This window comes from Stegodyphus dumicola, chromosome X1, assembly GCF_044657685.1.
Source record: "Stegodyphus dumicola isolate Sdum_Otavi_A_Nest chromosome X1, ASM4465768v1".
NCBI classification, from domain to species: Eukaryota; Metazoa; Arthropoda; class Arachnida; order Araneae; family Eresidae; genus Stegodyphus; species Stegodyphus dumicola.
In genome coordinates, this window is record NC_140780.1 from 106,088,847 (window position 1) to 106,109,559 (window position 20,713).

General features: G+C 35.7%; 1 protein-coding gene across 3 annotated transcripts in view; it reads right to left on the minus strand.

Moving 5' to 3' along the window:
* Positions 1-20,713, minus strand: part of LOC118188463 (uncharacterized) — a 301,229-nt gene that overhangs the window by 208,667 nt on the left and 71,849 nt on the right. The gene's annotated exons all lie outside the window — the stretch shown is intronic.

Consider the following 20,713-nt stretch of genomic DNA (forward strand, 5'->3'; position numbering starts at 1 on the left):
TTCGGTCGGAGACAGTTTATACCTTCGATATTTTATGGATATAGTTAAAAATGCGAATATACAGCAAGCACTTTGAAGAAAAAAAGATAAAGAACAGAATAGTGTTCTGTCTCATGCCATGAAAGTGGAAACAGTAAAAATCGTAGACCTAAAAGGGATGTCAACAGTATGGAAGAATAAATGCTTACATTGGTGACGGCGATTATATACTAGTTAGACTTCAAATCCTGGAGTCATCCAAAATACAGAAGAGGAGTGGGAGTGCTGCACCTTTATTACCGTAAGCCATATTAGACTGAATAATATTTTTTATAATGCTGTTTAATTTTTGGGCCCTTCCTACATTTCTTCTCCAATGGTCTAGCATTCCGTTCATATAATTGGCAATTTTAGGTTTAACTTTTTAAAAATTATTTATTAATCCCATTTCATGCATTTGCAGAGTAAGTATCATTTTCTCTTGTGTAACAACAGACCAATGATCTCTTTCTCCATTAAAATATTCCATGCGTGAATCATTTTAATCCAATATCGAACCTTATCTATACAAATTACCTAACGAAGAATTTGGATTTAGGTAACATCTGCCAACGATCATGCAACTTGTTCAGATTGTGGAATTCATAGGAGTAATCCTTCATGATAAGCTGTAGAGTCATTAGGATTTTTTTAGAGGCAGAAAAGATGAAAAATTATCAACCGCCTTTGCCGGGAATTGAACTACGGACCTCTGAAATACCGTGTCAGTGTGCAGAACCACTACACCACGAAGGCTCGCTAGGGAAGTGGGAGAAATACCTTATAAAGCCAATGTTACCTTCTCTTGAAACTAGATATGGCCAGAGTTCTGGATCGCGTCCACGACAAGGGACTACTTTACAAGATAATTAGACTTAATTTTAATGAGGAACTTAACTTCTCACTTTTAAATCTCTTCTTGAAAATAGAACTTTCATAGTAAGGCATAAGGATTTGCTCTCAGTTTTCAAAAACATTCAATTAAAATACTCCCCTCCCAAAGACCTATTTTAAGCTTGGTGCTGTGTTAGTTGTGCATTTATGATGTCCCAAATATAAGAGAAAATTTAAATTGTATGCTTTAGTGTTATGTGGATAACATAGCGCTGCTAGAAAAGTCTGTCCAACCATAAATTTTCATAGTACGACTGCAGTCTAAGACTCCTTTTATAGAAGACTGATTTAGTAAATGAGGAAAAAAAGAAATAATAGTAATCTGGTATTTTTTGGGTGAACGACCTAAACGTAAGGAGATTAATTACCTTAAGGTTATGATTAACATCTCTTCTGATCTTTATCATATGCCAATCCAATTCCCAATTGCTTTCGCTCGCACTTGGTTTCAAATACACAGAATTATTACCAAAAGTTCAGAGTTGCCAAAGGCCAATCACGGTAGTAAAATAAAAGAGATGTACCTAAGGTACATCTGGTCACCCGGAGGCGTAAAAAACTTTCAGAGCTTGGGACTGGCATTCCTGGTCGTGATGGCAAATGTTGCATTCAAAAATAACAAAAGTCGTAATTATAAAACATAGAAAAAAGCTGAAAACTATTTACATAAATACAACTACCAAGACAGGTTGTGATGTATGGTGCGGGGTCTTTTGACCATATATTCAACAGTAGGGTCATAGTCGCACAGGCTTCTAATAAAAGCGTGGGAAGAGGTTCTAAGGCTTTCAAAGAAATTATGTGAAGTGATCAAAATTTGTTCATGCATGGCCTTCACATTCAGATCCTCCTGAATTTGAGAGTTCTTCACAAACCACGGTGAGTTCACAATCGCTCTAAGTATTTTATTTTGTATTATGTCTAGTTTAGCACGCTCAGTCTTGTTGGCTGTCGCCCATGCTGGCACTGCGTATAACATAATCGATCTGATTAAGGACAGATACAGTGTTCTTTTGATTTTTATCGATAAGTTAGACTTCCTGCCAATCAAGCTGTAAAGGGCACAGAACGCAGCATTTGCTTTTCCGCTACGGCTGTAACATGGTATTTAAAGGTAAGCTTGCTATCTATAATAACTCATAAATATTTACAGTAGTCAGCCATCGGAACTGTATCGTTTTTAATTTTGATATCCGTATTAACAATTACATTCTGCCTGTAGCGTCTGTAAAGCACAACACAGCATTTACTAGAATTTAAATTGATTTTCCAATCCTCGCACCATTTCGTAATGATATTTACTTTGAATTGCAGTTTTGCCATTGCAAGAGGCGGGCTGACGGAATCCGTAAGTACGACCGTGTCGTCGGCGTATTTTAGAATCTTGGAATCCAAGGGATTTGGGAGGTCATTTATAAATATATTGAAAAGACAGGGAGCGAGGACTGCTCCTTGCGGGACACCACTGTTAATTATCTTTTTCCTGTAAATTTTTATCATATGCAATGAGTTGTTGGTAATGCATCTAAAATCCTTTTAAAATTAAACTCCTTACAAAGCAACAGTTCTCAACTTGACATTTCTGACAATAAATACATTTCATCAAGCCATTCTTCCTTGGGATGGGCCGCGACTGGCGTACGTGAACTTGAAAAGCTGTTAATCCCGCAGAGTAAGTTGTTGAAAAAAATTGCCAAATGCATCGTATTTTTTATAGAAATTACGTCTTGCACAATATTTTCGACATCAGAGATACTGAAGACTATTTAAATTGGGTCAATGACAAATTTTTCACTAAAGCTAGCAGCTGCGCAGTTGTTAATTATTCTGATAATTTCAAATATCAAACTCTAGCGCAGACCTGTCAATCTCAGTATTCGAAGTGGGACAAACCGTCATCCTTTTATGCTAGTGTGGCCCGCAATTAAAAAAAAATAATTTTTATAATTAAATGTGTATTGAAAAAGTGAGTAGATACTTAAAATATCGCCTAATACTATAGTTCTTTAAAAAAATAGAACGAACATAAGGAAATCTCGATAGTAGATGGATACTTATTGTTTCTTTACCTAAGCCTGGTACCTTTTTGGCTACAATCATATTTCAAATGTCTTGCAAGCACGTTGCTTACTCTAGGAATTTCAGAAGTCAAATGAATGCCTTTTAACTTGGGTCTTGGAGATTTGTTCCCTTTCGTGAGAAAAGCTCTTCACACTAACACATCGAAATTACGTTCAAAATTTTCTGGAAATCACGTAGGCATGTATTTGCAGAATTTGGAGATCACCCTCTCCCGTGAATTTTAGTTGAGTCGCGCTGAATTTCTGTTAAACACCATCTGTAAATGGGCTGACATTTTCTCCACCTTGATTATGAAAATGCTTTAGTAAAGACATCATCTCAAGAGTTTTTTGTAGCACCTGACCTTGAATATATGACTTGATATAGGGTAGAATTCTAATTTTTATTAATATATGTTGCAATGTTGCGCGGCCCCAACCTGCACGCAACAATAGTGGTGACTGCTATGAACTGGAAAGTACACAAAGTCTTGAGAAGGGTTTAAATCCCTTTTTATTCAACTTTAGAAATTACAGATGCGTGCTCTTGACGCTCACAAACTACGCCGACCCGGCGGTAAAATAAAAATAAGAAACTAAAAATGAATAATAACAAGTTACTACCTACGAGGCTCTCTAAACGTAACTAACCTAACCGCGTTCTAAGATACCGCTGATATTTCAGCAAACTTCTGAATATTAAGTTGAAAGATTCAACTATCTGCCGAGGCAAGCACACAGGCCGAAACGCGTGGTTCTTCAATTTCTACCTAGCCACCTCCACGCTCGTGAAGCAAGAAAGCACACTTTCGAACTCGTTTCCCTTCTATTTAACTCAAATTACTTCCGCTGACAACTTTGAATACTTTGCGCGTTCTACTAAAATTTACATACTCTGGCATTGGCAATTCCAGGGGAAAGTAAGGCTTGACAGGAAAGATAGTTTAAACTTAAAATAAATGTTAGTTAAAATAAATATAAACCCTACATTTGCCGCTGCCAGAATTTGGTAAACTTGGAAGCAGGTCCTTGAAACGACCTGTTGAAAAGTTTCCACAATTCGGAACTAAAATTTAAGAGCCTCGTTTACATAAAAAAAAAAACTGTTTTCTCACAAAAGTTAGAATAAATTTCTGTAGATAATTATTTTACCCTCTCTTCTTACAGCAACCTTTCCTGGAATTCAGCAATCAATCTGTTCTCTTCCTTCCAGCATCTGGAAGGAATAAGTATCAGCATCTTTCTAAATACATTATAATTTACACTTTCTTGACACTGAATAAGTTTTTGTTTTTGATCGATTTATTTTCCTTAGTTACTGCTTAATTCACATTCATTCAAGTATTCAAACATGAATTTAACTTTACCCTGGCTCTCCACCATGTGTGGTGTCAAACGGGAATATTCGTGTTTTAGTATTGCAACACTTCCCCTAACCACAATGATTTGTTAGAATTCAACGACCAAATAGACACACCTTACTCGACATTCTAAAACTCGATGAGCTATTTTAACATTCTTAAAATTCAAGTGTAGGTGGAGAACCCTACAAAACACATTCATTCTAAATTCCCCCTCATTCATCTTTAGACATGCAGGCTTTCGCTCTAAAGCATGATTTTATGTACAGTTTAAGACTTAAATTTGAATTCAGTTCTTTTGAGCATTTACTTTTAGCATCTAAAATTTTATGCTTCTAGACTAAATTCTACTTTTACATAACTTTCAAGTATGTACCTATATTTACAAGATTCTAATACATATGATTTTTACAATTTACCATAAAATGAATAAGATAAAAATAAAGTTTTACTTCACGCTTTCTTCGACAAGCTGGTGGCACTGAAACTAAATTACTTATTAATACAAGAATACGAAGTTATTTTTATCTTCGGCCAAATTTTGGCTTTAACATAACAGAATTAGTCTTTCGACCAACAGAAACTGCTTGTTCTTAGATTTTATACTTAAAGAAAATAATACTTTTGCCTTAGCTAAATAAAGTAAAACAAAACTAAGTCTCAACCGAGACAAATTGATTTCCGTCAAAACATAGAACTTCGTATTTACGCATAACATTTCGGATCAAAATAAAAATTTATAGAAGATTTTAACTTATCTTTGAGTTTTCGATGATTGGAACTCCGACATCCTCTTCTGGCAGAACTGTTCCCAAGTTATAGATTTCATCGAAGTCAGTCGTCTCCTTTGTGTCCTTCGAGTGTCGTCCATGTTGATTTTTATTTTTCGCCCTCTGAATGCCGGCCTTTTGGAGTGGTAGTCGTCGGGTTGCTGTCTTTTCCGTTTTGCCCCTGGACGGCTGGTCTTGGCATCCTCCGGTCTGGAATCGTGCTTGAATTTCTTCTGTTAGTGGTGGTCTTTTCGTTCCTCCTGCTGTCTTTTTGTTCTCGAGAACGGCGGCCTTGTTTGCTCCTGACTATCTGGCCCTGGAAGTGTTTTCCTCGATGCAGAATTTCTACTGCGATACGTTGTAACTGGTCTTTTCCTCTTTAGCAAAGATTCTTTACGCGGCGGCGTTGCTTTCTTGTATTTCTTAAATGCTGGAGTCTGAACGTTTTCATTCCTTCTTTTCGGTACCGTCGCATGACTTGTAGAAGGGCTAGGTTTCTCTTCAGTTCTCTGCTTCTTGGGTGGTGGAGCGGGTGACGTTACTTCTTGACCTTCCACTTCTTTTACGCTTGAGTCCTGCAAGAAACTTTTAAGGATTTCAAAATCATTTTGATTATAATATTTTTTCACCTGATCGGGACTTGCTTTACAGATTTCTCCTCTCTCGTTCTTAAGGTACAATACGACTCCCTTGATTTCCTGAATTACATAGGGGCCTTCAAATTTTAGAGCTAACTTTGCAGTAAAATTGTCTGGGGCACTTGATAAAGAAAATTTCCGCTTCAACACTTTATCCCAAACTTTAAAATCTGCTTCACGGCGTTTTCTATCATAGTATAATTTTTGTCTATTTCTTGCCGTATCCGAGCTTTTAAACGCCTGGTCAATGAGTTTTTGCACATTTTTTTGTTTAAATTCTTGCTCTCTTTGTTGCACAAAGAATAATTTATCTAATGGCGTAATTAACTTCCGTCCTAAAAATAATTCTGCTGGAGTTTTTCCCGTAGTATCGTGATTTGCTGTTCTTAAAGCATAAGCTAACTTATTTATGTAGCCATCCCAGCGCTTGTGATGTGTGCTAACATAACATCGAATTATTTTTACAATATTTTTATTAACTCTTTCTGCGATGTTTGCCTGTGATCTATACGGAACCATTTTGATATGGCGTATGCCAAGTCCAGTGCAAATGTTTCCAAATATTTGGCTAACGAATTGCTTACCGTTATCGCTAATGACTTTTATCGGTGCACCGTATTTTAAAATGTATCTGTGTAAGAATGCATCTGCGACTGTTTTGGCTGACGCGCGTTTAAGTGGAACAATTTCTGTCCATTTTGAAAAATGATCTACAATTACTAAAAGAAAACGATTTTTATTTAACTCACTCTGGGGGAAAGGACCAAGAAGATCTATGCCTAAAATTTCATTCGGAAATGTAGCGCGAATGCTATTTAAGTGCCCGGCCGGGCTGTAATTAATATCATTTATTAACTGACATTGATTGCAGGACCTGACATACGCAGTTACTATTTTGTATAATTGCGGGAAATATACCGCCTCGCGTACCCTTTTTAAAGTCTTTCTGATACCTAAATGACCCGCTGTTTTCGCGTCGTGTAATTCCTTCAAAATGCTTAATCGAAGCGAGGCTGGGATGACTGGTTTGTACTCGAGATTTTCGTTTGTTGTTTTCGTATAAAATAATAAATTTTCTATTATTTCATAGTTTTCTGCTCTATTTCTTATCGCATCGATATCTGTGTGCTCAAAGCTTTTGGGGTCTTTCAAATATGCATAGATACTTCCAAATTCAGAATCAGCTTTCAATTCAGCAATAATTGTTTCTCTAGAATCTAAAATTTTTTAAGTCAACACAGCGCATTTGAGTTCATTTCCTTCATCGTCCAGTTTTATACGAGAAAGTGCGTCAGCTACATTGTTTTCCTTACCCGGTTTATATTTAATTATGAGATTATATTCTTGAAGTTTTAAAGCCCATCTTATTAACCTGGGCGTTAGATTTTTCCCCGAGTAAAGTCTACCAACAGCCGCATGATCCGAAAAGACTGTTACTGGCGCTTTGCCGAAATAAACTCGAAATTTGTGTACAGCCATTAATACGGCTAATGTTTCTCTCTCTGTAGCTGTATAATTCCTTTGCGTAGGGTTCAACGTTTTACTAAAAATTGCCGAGCGATGGCCATTTTGCATGAGAACAGCACCTACAGCATAGTCCGACGTATCTGCTGCAATTTCCAAGTTTTCGTCCCCCTCCGGGAATTTCAAAACAGGGGCATTGATGAGAGCTTCTTTTAACCTTTCAAATGCGGTATTTGCTTCTGCTGTCCACGTGAATTTACTTTTCTTTCTTTTAATTACTAACAAGGGTTCAACAATATTATCAAAATCTTTTATGAATGGCCGATAATAAGAACATAACCCAAGGAAAGAAGAAAGTTTCTTGGTGGTGTTGGGAGGTGGAAAATTCTTGATGGCTTTTATTTTTGAGTCTTGAGTTTCTATACCCTTTTGCGAAATTTTATAACCCAGATATTTAAGTTCTTTAGTTGCGAACTTGCATTTTGAGGCGTTAATTGTAAGACCGGCCTTTTTTAATAATTTAAAAACTTCTTCTAGATATATGTTGTTCCAACGTACTACTCGTTATAATTATATCATCTAGATAGATTAAAGTCGATTTTCCTAGGACAGGCCTTTAGAACAATGTCCATAGCTCTCTGGAATGTTGACGGGGCTCCACACAACCCAAAGGGCATGCGTAAAAATGCATAAGTGCCCGATTTTGTTATAAACGCGGTTTTATGTATGTCTTCGGGTCTCATAGCTATTTGATAGTAGCCAGACGTTAAGTCCAACGTAGTCATGTATCTCGTAGATTTAATCTTTCTAATAATTTCCTCTATAACCGGCAAAGGGTAAACTGGGAATTTAGTAACACTATTAAGTTTCCTGTAATCGATAGCAAACCTCCAAGCCCTTTTATCCGAAGGAGGAAACTTGTTCTTTTTCCTACATAGTACGACTGGACTCGCGTACTCACTATTTATCGGCGTTATTATCTGGTTTTTTAACATTTCCTGAATGTGTTCTTCGATGATTTGTTCTTTCTGTTTATCATAGCGGTAAGGTTTAGTCCTACAGGGTTTGTCGGCAGTTAACTGTATATCATGCGTAACAATTTGACAACTACCAGGCCGTTCTGAAAACAAGTTTGAAAAAGTACTCACCACTTGCTGGATGGCTTGGCTTTCATGGTCATTCAAATGGCTAAGGTCGGCTTGCGGTTGTTCCACTGGTTCCACCACCGTCCGATCCATCTACAGCACAATAGAACTTTCCTGAAAATTCAGTTTGGCCTTCGCGGCTTTTAAAAACTCCATACCTAAAATAAGTGGACTTTGCAAGTTTTTTACTACAAAAATTAATACTTTAAGGCTTTCGTTTTGAACCTGTATTTTTAAAGATAATTTTCCAATACATTGACAAGTTTGTCCTTACGCTGCTATGATTTCTGTGTTTTTATTTTTAAATAATCGTAACCTATTAAAATTCTTCTTAAAAAAAGTATCACTCATTATCATAAAATTACCTTCTGCTCCTGTATCGATTTTACGACGTTTTACGACGACCGTATTTAAGTATCTTCTTGAGGGTTTTTTCGAAACTTCCGGGGTCTGGACCCTCGCTTTTGCAGGCCCCTCTACTCGTTTAAAGCTTTACTTTCAACTTCTGCCTTCTGGGTACGCGAACGGTTGTTTTCAAATTTCCTTTTTGGGCCTTGACCTTCGAGCTTCGATGAGTTAGCTTGATAGCTCTTTCCCCCCATAAGAGCGATTTGCATTTCTAGTCTGCTCATTTGAAGATTGCCTTCGGATACTTTGAGAATACGATGCCCCTCTAGCTTTTTCCGCTATTCTGCGATTTTGGAACTTGACCGCCAATTCGAAGAGTTCCTGCAATGTGCTTGGGTTTCTAATTTCGAAGTAATCTTGAACATCAGGTAGCAATCTTGGTAAGATTATTTCAATAATCTCCGCTTCGGGTTTCTTCCCATACAGCATATCGGTCAGCTTAATTTTTCGCAGAATAAAGTCCGTTAACTCTTCTATATTCCGTTGATAAAAACTATATAGTTCGGCTTCTAGCCTTGCTCGGTCTTTTACTATGGGGAAGGCCATTAATAACGATTTTTTGAAATTTTCAAATGTATATGTTTGGCCTCCGAATTCCCCTAATAAAAATTTGCCTATATTCTTCCAACATAGCGAGGCCTTTCCTCTTAGTGCAGATGTGGCAATGGCAACTTTTTGTCTTTCCGGCACAGGGTAGAGCTGGAAATGATTTTCGAGGCCTTCTAGAAATATCGCCACCGAATTTTTTCCGTCGAAATTGACGTTTGGCTTGATTGACGCTCTCATCGTCTGGACCAGGTATCCAAATCCTTCCAATTGGCTTGCCATTTCTTGTTGTTGTCCAGAAGCTTCCATCCAGTTTTCGGCCATTTCAGTTCGACAAGTGTTCGGGCGCCAATGTAATGTTGCGCGGCCCCAACCTGCACGCAACAATAGTGGTGACTGCTATGAACTGGGAAGTACACAAAGTCTTGAGAAGGGTTTAAATCCCTTTTTATTCAACTTTAGAAATTACAGATGCGTGCTCTTGACGCTCACAAACTACGCCGACCCGGCGATAAAACAAAAATAAGAAACTAAAAATGAATAATAACAAGTTACTACCTACGAGGCTCTCTAAACGTAACTAACCTAACCGCGTTCTAAGATACCGCTGATATTTCAGCAAACTTCTGAATATTAAGTTGAAAGATTCAACTATCTGCCGAGGCAAGCACACAGGCCGAAACGCGTGGTTCTTCAATTTTTACCTAGCCACCTCCACGCTCGTGAAGCAAGAAAGCACACTTTCGAACTCGTTTCCCTTCTATTTAACTCAAATTACTTCCGCTGACAACTTTGAATACTTTGCACGTTCTACTAAAATTTACATACTCTGGCATTGGCAATTCCAGGGGAAAGTAAGGCTTGACAGGAAAGATAGTTTAAGCTTAAAATAAATGTTAGTTAAAATAAATATAAACCCTACAATGTAATTATTTATATACCGTTAATATTGTTATAGTATATTATTATTGCATTATATATCACTAATAACTAATTTTATTAATATTAATTTATTAATATATATGATATATTAATATAGATATGACATAATATTTATATGATATATTAATATGCATACATGCATCAATATATAATATAATTTTTATTAATATGCGACACTTATATACTTTTTCCTATTTTTTGGGGGGAGAACCAAAGGCCGCAGAAAAATCAGTCGAATTTGCATATTTCACATACCTGCTTTAGAGTTTGTCACATTCATCAGCGTTTAGTCTTCTCACAGCCACTGACTTCATTCTAATCTACATCAAGTTTTATACACTCTTAAACACAATTATTGCGAGTTCGGTATGAAATAACCATATAATCGACCACTTTTTTAATAAAAAATGTTAGAAAGGAAATTTGTAGCTTTTACAAAGTTGGGATATATGCAAATGTTACCTGTGATGTCGAAAACTATGCGTTTTAGATAAAGAGTGAAAAGCTACCTGCAGGATTCCTTCTGTAGGAGGAGATTAGAACCAACTGACATACGTTGAATGCTTTGAAATAGTAAATACAGTGTTTCAGCAAAATGGTTTAGCTGAGTAGGTAGTCTGGAGGGCCGCTTATCGTTTAGAGGTGTGTCAAGCGCCATCCATTGTAGTGAAAGCGTTAGGAGTTTCTCAAAAGACCCCTTCTAGACTATGGAATGCGTTTTATGGAAACTGGAAATGTTCGTCAAAGATCGGGGCAAGATCGTGCGCCTACAATAACACAAAATGAGGATAGATATTTAATATTAACGGTTAGAAGAAACCGCACTCTAAACGATACTTTCTTGCATCAGCACCTTCCGAGGGCCACTGGTACCAGAGTTTCGACTCGAACTATGCGAAACTGACTTTACCACGTGAGTTTTTATGCTCGCAGACCTGTGGTTTGTGTTTCGTTGATACAGAACCACCGTGCTGCCCACAGATGGTGGGCACAGGAGCATTTCAGATGAGGACTAGATGAGTGGAGCAATGTGATATTCACACACGAGTCCCGCTTAAGTGTACAATCTGACATAGGTAGATTCTCATCTGGAGAGAACCTGGTACATGGAAATTCTCCATTTGTGCATAAAAGTGTCGGATTTGGCGGAGGCAGGGTCTGGATCGATATTTCTCTTAATGGCTGCACTGACCTGAATATTATCAGGACTGGAGCACTAAAAGCTTAGCGATATAGAGATGAGATCTTCAAACCTATTGTGGTCCTTTACGCTGCAGCAATTGGGGATGAATCCATTCTCATGGATGATAATGCCAAGCCGCATCGTGCTCAGCTAGTGAACAGTTTTCTTTTCAACGAATGAATTCTTCGAATGGATTGGCCAGCATGTTCTTCAGATATGAACCCAATAGAACATGTTTGCGACGTTCTATGGAGAAGGGCTGCTAGTCACTCATAACCCTAAGACAATTCAGCAGTTTGAAAGCTCTCTTTTACAGGAGTGAAAGAGAATATCCCAGTCCCTCATTGCTAACATCATTGATTCCATGCCTCGTAGGTCTGCGACGTTGCTTTCTGTCAGTTAAAACCATACCTCTTATTGAAATTCTTTGTATCCGAAAAATCACATTTTTCGTTTGTTTGTACAATATACACATATTATGCATTTTTTGGTTTACCGACAAATATAGTCAATAAAATTTAATTATTCCCTGCTTCCTTTTCTTTAATCATATTTACAACACCTTACACATCGGCGTACGATTTTGCCCTGATCTTTGACGAACATTTCCATTTTCCATAAACCCATTCTATAGTCTAGAAGGGGCCCTTTGAGAAACTCCTAACGCTTCCACTACAATGGATTGTGCTTGACATGCCTCTAAACGATAAGTGGCCCTCCAGACTACCTACTCAGCTAAGTCATTTTGCTGAAACATCGTATTTACTATTACAATTGACAAAAATCCAATTCTTCTTACTCTTGTAAAAAGCGCCGAGCAAATAAGTTAGCGATTCTGCACTTTAGCCAAAAAAGGGAGAAGAAAGTCTAGATTTGCGGAGATTTTTAAATAAAATCCAGTAGGTTTTTTACATGCAAGTATATTTCGAGTTTCTATATAAAATCTGCGCCAATCCAAGTTTTTAGTAAATAACTGGTTATGTTATAAACTGACAGACAACATGATAGGTAAAGGTACAAAAAAGAAATTGCACTAATATATAGCGCTTTGTGATCAACTGAGCTTACGAACATGACTTATGCAATAATATACAAGTCATAAATAAGAACTTTTGTAATTTAAATGATACATTTGATAAATATAAAACATATTTATCATAAATTTCATAAAGAAAACTATTTGAACATACAGTTTTTTTAGAAAATATGTATGGTAAAGTTTTGCCCCCTTTCTTTTAAGAAAACTTTTTGGTACACTAAACTACTCGAATACATGATTTTTATTCGTGTTTTAAGTTTAAATATTTAAATGTAGTTCAGCAGGACATTCATGGGCCCCCTAAGCCTTCGGGCCCCTATGCAACTGCATTCCTTGCATACCCTTATTTACGCCACTGCTTCCCTCCATAGGAGGCAAAGGTTGTCGGTTGCCTCCATAATAAAGTGACCGCCACTTATGGCCTTAGTAGTGGACAAGGCCGAAGTCAACTGAGGACCCGACATTGGTAAAATATATATATGAATGACACGTTCAAATCCTTCAAAAGTACACTTTCTTAATAATGTTAACATTTTAAAATATTCATCTTTATAATTATTAATTAATAATAATTATAAAAATGTAATATAAATTATAATTATTAATTAACATTTTAAAATAATTATCTTTATAATGATTTATTAATCATTTTAAAATATTCATCTAAATATTCATCAAACGCTTCTGGATTCAAGTTAAATATACAATAATTTCTCCAGGATTAAATTTCAATTAGCTTTGGTATTGCTTAAATAAGAAACGGAGGAACGAGATACAGCATGCATATCTTATACTGCAATATTATATTATTTTAAGAAACACTGTTATTCTCGGTTAACGAAAAGTGTTAAGGTATTGCCTTGTGTGCAACTGGGGTTTTGAGCCACCTGCTAAGCACTCTAAATAAAGTGCTAATCAAACACTTCCATATGCTTTTATCTTTTTCCTCAGAACGCTCTAAACATTTAAACATTTATCAACAACACAGCAGAAATGCGGTAGTGCCTGATTTCTAACCTTTCATGTTCATTTATACGTAGAACAGAGATGCATATTTCCATTGCTTAAAATGTCCATCAAATCATGTTAAATATCCCGTTCCAACTAGGATCTGGCGAATTGGTATTACTTGATATTTCAAAGATCTTATTTTCATTACTGTTAATAGTGAAATGAGAAAGTTACAAAAGCACCCAACAACGTTTTGGAGACTGATGAGATTCCGATAAAATAAGATATCTATATCTATATGTAATTTTCGCATTTAAGAAATAGATACGAATAAATGCTAATTTTAACAATATTAGCGATTAAAATAGAGAATATTGCTTACGAGCTCTTTTTAAACAAAATTGATGAAAAGTAAATATTTAAAGATTCGTTTAATTCGATGACTCTCGCCATCCAACTCACCGCAGGTTATTCGGAATCCTTTTCCTGCATAGTTATATTTTTAATTATAACTTATTATTTTAAGTAATTTTTTCTTTTTCGAATTTCATTTTAATTGTTTAAGTTGCATGGTTTTTTTCGAATAACTGTTTTAAAAATTTCTACTTACCTATTCGAACTGCGTAAATAAAGGCGCAGCGTTTATTTTTTTTTCAAATAGTTTTCTTTATATATATATTTTGTCATAGTTATTCTTTTAGGTAATTTTTAAATTTTTATACCTTTATTTTGATTGTTTGTGTTGCATTGTCTCTTCAGATAACTGTTTTAAAATTTTCTATTTATTCCTTCGAACTGAGCGCTTTAAATATATTTATTAATATAAATTTTCCAGAATTTGATTTTATTTATTTGAATTGCGTTTCTTTCGGAGGAATACTTTGTAACCCAGACTACGATGCGTTTGAAAACTGCATATATTAAAACAGAAAATACAGTAAAGCACAGTTAACACGCCTTTCAATGTTCCGTTCAGAAAAGATATATATAAATAAGAGAGACATTTAACTTAGGATTGCGACATTTTAACTTAGGATGACTTGCATACACTGCTTTAAACAGTTTTATCATTGTGCCCATTGCTTTACACAATTTTATCCTACATTTGGCTTCTTAAATGTTATTCATATTGTAGTCAAATATTTTATTTTTGAAATCGTAAGAATCCAATATTATAAGATTAAAAAGTTTTAAATTTAAAAAAAAAATATAAATACTAAATTTTACAGTAAAATTTATTTTTTCTTCTCTTTTTCTTCAGGCATTCTACTTTATTCTTGCTCTTTTTCTTTAGGCATTCCGCAAGTATATTAAAAAGCATCCAAATTTTTGAAATATCTTGATATTTCTGACAATCATTTTAAATAAAGTTATCGACTTCCATTTCATAAAGGCCCAGAAACGGCCGAGCGGTAAAGTCGCTGAACACTGGTAGTTCACTCCGGGATTCGAATCCCGGTAGACGGGCTGATTGCATGGGCGTTTTCGTGGATTTTCTCATGTATAACGTGTATGCCAGCTGGTTTCCCTTAGAAAGTTCTTCACAAAGGCATCCTTCCTTTTAGGCGGATAGCCCTGCTTTGCCGTAACTTAATAATCCAGTTCAACCCATTTCATCAGTATTTAAGTCAGAGCCTTTATTAATCTTTAGAGGTTAGCATTTTGAAAGTATTAGATGAACGGAAAGGCTGGTTTCATAAAGAGGTTTTGGTTTATTTAATTATGGCAAAGCACACTAGGGCTATCTGCCTAAGAGGAGGGATGCCTTCGTGGAGGACTTTCTAAGGGAAACTGGTTCATGTACACGTTGCACATGGGAATATGCAACGTGTACATGAACCAGTTTACCGCCTATGCAGCCAACCCGTTCGCGGGATTCGAACCTCGGACCGAACTACCAGTCTAAAAACGAACCATATAGTCTAAAACCAGTCGCTCTTCACTTTAATGTGCAATGATATCGTTTTTGTCTTTTCTGTTAACATGAGTTGAATTGATGGTATTTGCTGGGGTACACATCCAAGTGTTTTCTCTTTGAACACCTAAATTCTTTAAAGTATCCTGAAAGTATATTCAAAAGCGTCTAACTTTTTGAAACATCTTTGGGGGGGAAGAGTTCAAAAACTCGCCCCCAGGGGAAAAATGGCACTGTATGCGATATTGTTAAATGAAATAAGACATGAAAATATCGGTTTAAAATGTGTTTAATCGTTTCCGAAACGTGTTACAAAGCATGTTCAAAGTAGCCTCCAGCATTTTCCGAAAGCAAGTTAAATCCTGTTACCACATTCTCAACAGCAGCTCTTAGCATATCAGGAGGAATGTTACGGACATGTCGGTGTATCACATTTTTCATTTCTGCCAAATTATTTAGATTATCACCATAAACAGTGCTTTTGAGATAACCCCATAGCTAAAATTCACAGAGGTTGAGGTCCTGGTGGGAAGATGGGAAGTGTCGGCCTCTAAGACGTTCATTCATGAAATGTTGCCTAAGTAGCTGTGCGACACATCTGAGGTGGGGCCCAGCCCTGCGTAAAAATCCTAGTATCTAAAATGCCACGTTACTGCAGTTCATGTATCACGAAACATTTTAACATTGACTCTAAGTGAGCTGCAATCACAGTGGTCCAGCTATCGACTGCTCTTCAGAGAAAAATAGTTCAGTTATAAAACTAGCTGTCATTCAACACTAAACGGTGTTGAATGACTGCTATGAAATCGAATGCAGTAGGAGAATTCAATAGAACTAGATAGATAACAAGAGGGATTTCTTTGGCCCAAATCGATTAAAAGCGTTTTGAATCAGTATCTTCATGTTTTAGTGCCGAATTCAGGCTTCAAAAATTACAAATTAGCGATCTGAAAGAAAACGATTTAAAGATTGTACGCACTTGTGCGAGTGATTTGCGATCTCACATTTTCTAATCGCTAATTCGTGGTTTTCACGGACGAATTTCTCACTTACACGGATGGCGCACTCCACGTTTATCGAATTTAACGCATTTAAATGGTAATTTGCTTACTTCAAAATTTCTTAAGGGTATACAACATATTAAACCCGTGTAACAAAAGGTTAAGTTAGATTCCGACCCATATTTCGTTTAAAAATATTGCATACAGTGCCATTTCCCTCCTGGTGGTGAGGTTGGCTGTTTCTAAATTTAGATGGTCATTCCTTAATTAAATAGCCCACCAGCGGCCGAGCGGTAAAGATGCTGAGCACTGGTAGTTCGGTCTGAAGTTCGAATCCCGCGAACGGGCTGGCTGTATGGGCGTTTTCGTGGTTTTCCCCATGTGTAACGTGTATACGAGCCAGTTTACCTTAGAAAGTCATCCCTTCCTTTAGGCAGATAGCCCTCGTGTGCTTTGCCATAATTAAATAATCCAATCCAATCCTTAATTAAATATAATTGATTTGTAACTTCTACTACAGCTGACGGTAAAAATTGAAGTGCAAATAAATAATATCGTGTGCAATCTTGATTAATATAAAATTGAAAATTTTGCATAGAAAAATATTTGCATTCACAGAAAGTTTTTTGAAATATTTGCAATTACTTTATAAGAAGGATTTATAATACTTTATAAGAAGGATTTATTAATAACCGTAATAATTTATAAGAAGGATTTATAATACTTTATAAGAAGGATTTATTAATAACCGTAATTATATTACTGATGATTAGGATTCAGTTCTTGACAATTACATTCTAAATTAGAATTTTAAGGATATATTGAAAATACGCTACGCACAAAAATACATTTTAGGATAAAAAATGAGTTAATTTTTTATGTTTTAAAACTTCTTAAATTCATTTAATAAATATCGTATCCTCGTTGTTAATTGAATTCAGAATGTTGTGTATCGTTTATATAATTATTCTTACTTGTCCACAGAAGCTACTGACTTATACAGCCATAAAGTAGCTGCAGATCATTTCTACATAACCATTGAACTAATTCAGTCTCTAGAGGGTTGTATGTTTATATCATAATTTGACTTATATAAATGATTATTCTAAACCTTATGTTTCTATAAAAATATACTGTGCTTTAAAAATATTGGATGATAGTATCTGCCGCTCTTTCAGCCACTTCAAAAGCAACAGTTTGTTTAGAAATAAATTATGCAGTTAATGTCATAAAATATTTTCATAAAATTCAAATAAACATTAAACGAAAATTCTCAGTTTTAGACAATTCGATTTAAACGAAGTAAAGTAGCAGACGATAAAACGTCGAAGGTAAAAATTTACTCTTAGAAAAATGTACTCTTATTTTTTTTAAAAAAAGGAAGAAAGAGAGAAATTAAAAAACATTGTTAAAATTTGAATAATATCATCTATAATTTAAAAAAATAGCTTTTCATATAGTATTAATAAATATTTATTACGCCTTATTGAGGGAAAAAATTTCATATAATTAATTCTCCGTAAAATTTTACTTGAAATTTAAGGTTAAAAATAGCTGTGGCAATTCAGTGTAACAAAAATCCATAGACCACATTTGGCGTTATTATCGCTCAAAAAAAAAGGTGCCAAATTTCAAAACGCGAAATTATGTAAATTCGTGTATATCTTAGAAAATTTTGAATAAAAAAGTCTAATTTTTTGCAGATATGCTTAAAAATACACCTACTTTAAGATGATGGTAAAAATTTTATAGGTTATAATTCAAAATTGTTTTCGAAAAATTTATAAAAATTATTTAAAAATAGAAATTTAAAAAATAAAACACAAAAAATGGGTAAATTTTATTTGGAATGAACCTAAATTTCGAAATGTGAAAGAAAAAATCAAAAAAATTTAATAAATAAAAGAGATATTAATAAATATTTGCCAAATTCAATTAACATTGAGGAGCTAAAGTTTTGAGAGCTAATATTTTAAAAACTAGTCGTACGATTTTTACAAAACTTGGTATTCTGGCATAATTTGAGTCGTAGAATCGAAATATGGAAAAAAATTGGTATGTTATTTCAGAAAAAGTCCGATTTTGTGTCAAAATACCTATGTTAGAATAGTGCTATATATAAATCTAATATATATCCTAAGTCGCGCTTTCGAGACATGAAAAACGCAGTTTGAATTTTGTCAATCGGCCCAGTAGAACGGGAGATATAGCACTGTCCCATTTTTTTTTTTTTTTTTTTTGAGCAGTGTACCTACCGCCCACTTCTATCCTATACCGCACTTAATTATTCGCTACCAATCTTCTCACTCAGCGAGCTCAACCGTGTCCTAAAATGTGAAATAACACACATTTCTTCAGTTTTGTTTTCTAGACATATAGATGAATAGTAATCAGAATTTTTTATCAAAATGCATTGCCTTAAAAAGGGATAATTAACAAAATAAAGCAGTTCGCACACAAGAGTTTGTATTTAAATGACACGCATATCATTATGTGTTGTACAGTTTATCCTAAGTTTATAACAGTCATTTTTTAAGTTAAAGCTCCTTTCCTGTCTCTCCTAATTTCAGCTTACAAATTCCTTACAATAATCTGTTCTTAGAATCGCGTTAAATGCAAATGAGAAGGAGTAATATTTAAGTTGAAGTTCCACTGACCTTCGGGAGAAAGAATGAGTTTCTGACTGGCGCGCGTTTGCCTTTTGGCTACGTCTCTCTAAGCTGTTATTAAGCTCGGCCGTATTATGGCCGTATTAACCATCTCCTGGAAGAGGAGAAAAAGAAAATGGAAACAGTGGTAAGACAATTTGGTAAATTATTCTATGACAGACCTGACTTCTGTCAGATAGTGCAACACGAGATTAATGTTGGAAATCCCCCCCAGTCCGGTCAAAGCCGTATTGGCATGACTAAGTGAAAGAGGAGGTATTAGAGTAGCATATAAAGAAAATGCTGGAGAATAAAATAATTGTTCCAAGTAGCAGCCCCTATGCAAGCCCGGTAGCTTTATGTAGAAAGAAAAACGGCCACCGTCAGATCCGAACTCATGGAGGTTCGCAGTTGATTACCGTAAACTGAATAACATAACGAAATACCCCACGTATCCCCTCCCGATAACTGATGAAATAATAAGAAAAGTTTGTTCTTCTAAGTATATGATTACGCTAGACCTGACGTCAGGCTATTTTCAAATTGCAGTAAAACACGATGATGTCGATAAAACAGCTTTTATAACGAAGTCAGCCGTGCATGCCTTTTTTCAGAAGGCCGTTTGGCTTAAGCGGACCTCCGGCTACATTCCAAAAAGTCATGGATATTGTATTAGGGCTCGTCTTAGGCAGAAGTACAGTTATATATTTAAATGATATCATTGTGACTAGCGAAACGATAGACGGACGTGTTCGAAGAATTGACCCAGTTCCCAGAAGGGGACCAAAATTTGGAAATTGCAACAGACGCCTCGTATTTCGCAGTTGCCGCCGTTCTTTCTCAAAATGGGCAGCCAATTGCCTTTTTCAGTAAAACGCTGAATAAAACTAAACGAAACTACTTCGCAGCAGAAAGAGAAACTTTCGCTGTCTTACTAGAGGCGCAAAAATTCCGCGTTTATTTTGGAAGCGCCCCGATAACAGTATACTCAGATCATGCAGCAGTTATTCGGGGAAAAATCTTTCAAACCGGCTTATACGTTGAACGTTAACACTTTGCAGCACAGTTTGTCCGATCTGGACACCCCTAAAAATTTCCTTCCGTACGCACAGAAAACTTTAATGAAAATGATTTATAGGTTACTCTGAACCTTCTTTATTTATAGTAGATGGCAGATCAACAAAAACCAGTCCATATATTTTAGCCATGTTTACTTTTTAAGACCCTCATTTTTCAAAGAAATCTTCCAGACTTTTTTAGGGCATAAAAGTCATTATTTGAAAAGAAATTTCTATGTTATTTTTTTGGCTGTATGCTAATCTCTTTTTCTATATTAGTTTCAAATTTTTACCTTGAAATCTTGCTTAAAATCAAATAGAGAACCCTAGGTGTGCCCAGACCGGGCTCACCGATAATCTAGGACAACTGAGAGTCTGTATTCTTTGTTTCTCCGCATCTCACCGCTCAGTTCATTGACAACAATGCTCGTTTCAGCAGTCTTTTCGAAGCTCTATTCAATCAGTGTGCCCACTTTGGGCACACCCACAGAATTTAAACGATAAGTGCTATCTTCACAAAATTTTACTTGTGTACTCCTCTAGGCCTAATTAGACTGCCTACCCTTTTTTTAATCAAAACTACGACTTTAAAAGGTAGCGTGCCGGAAAGGGTTAAAGCTGCAAGAGTTTAACTTAACAACACCGGACTTACTTACACCGGGGGTAACTTAA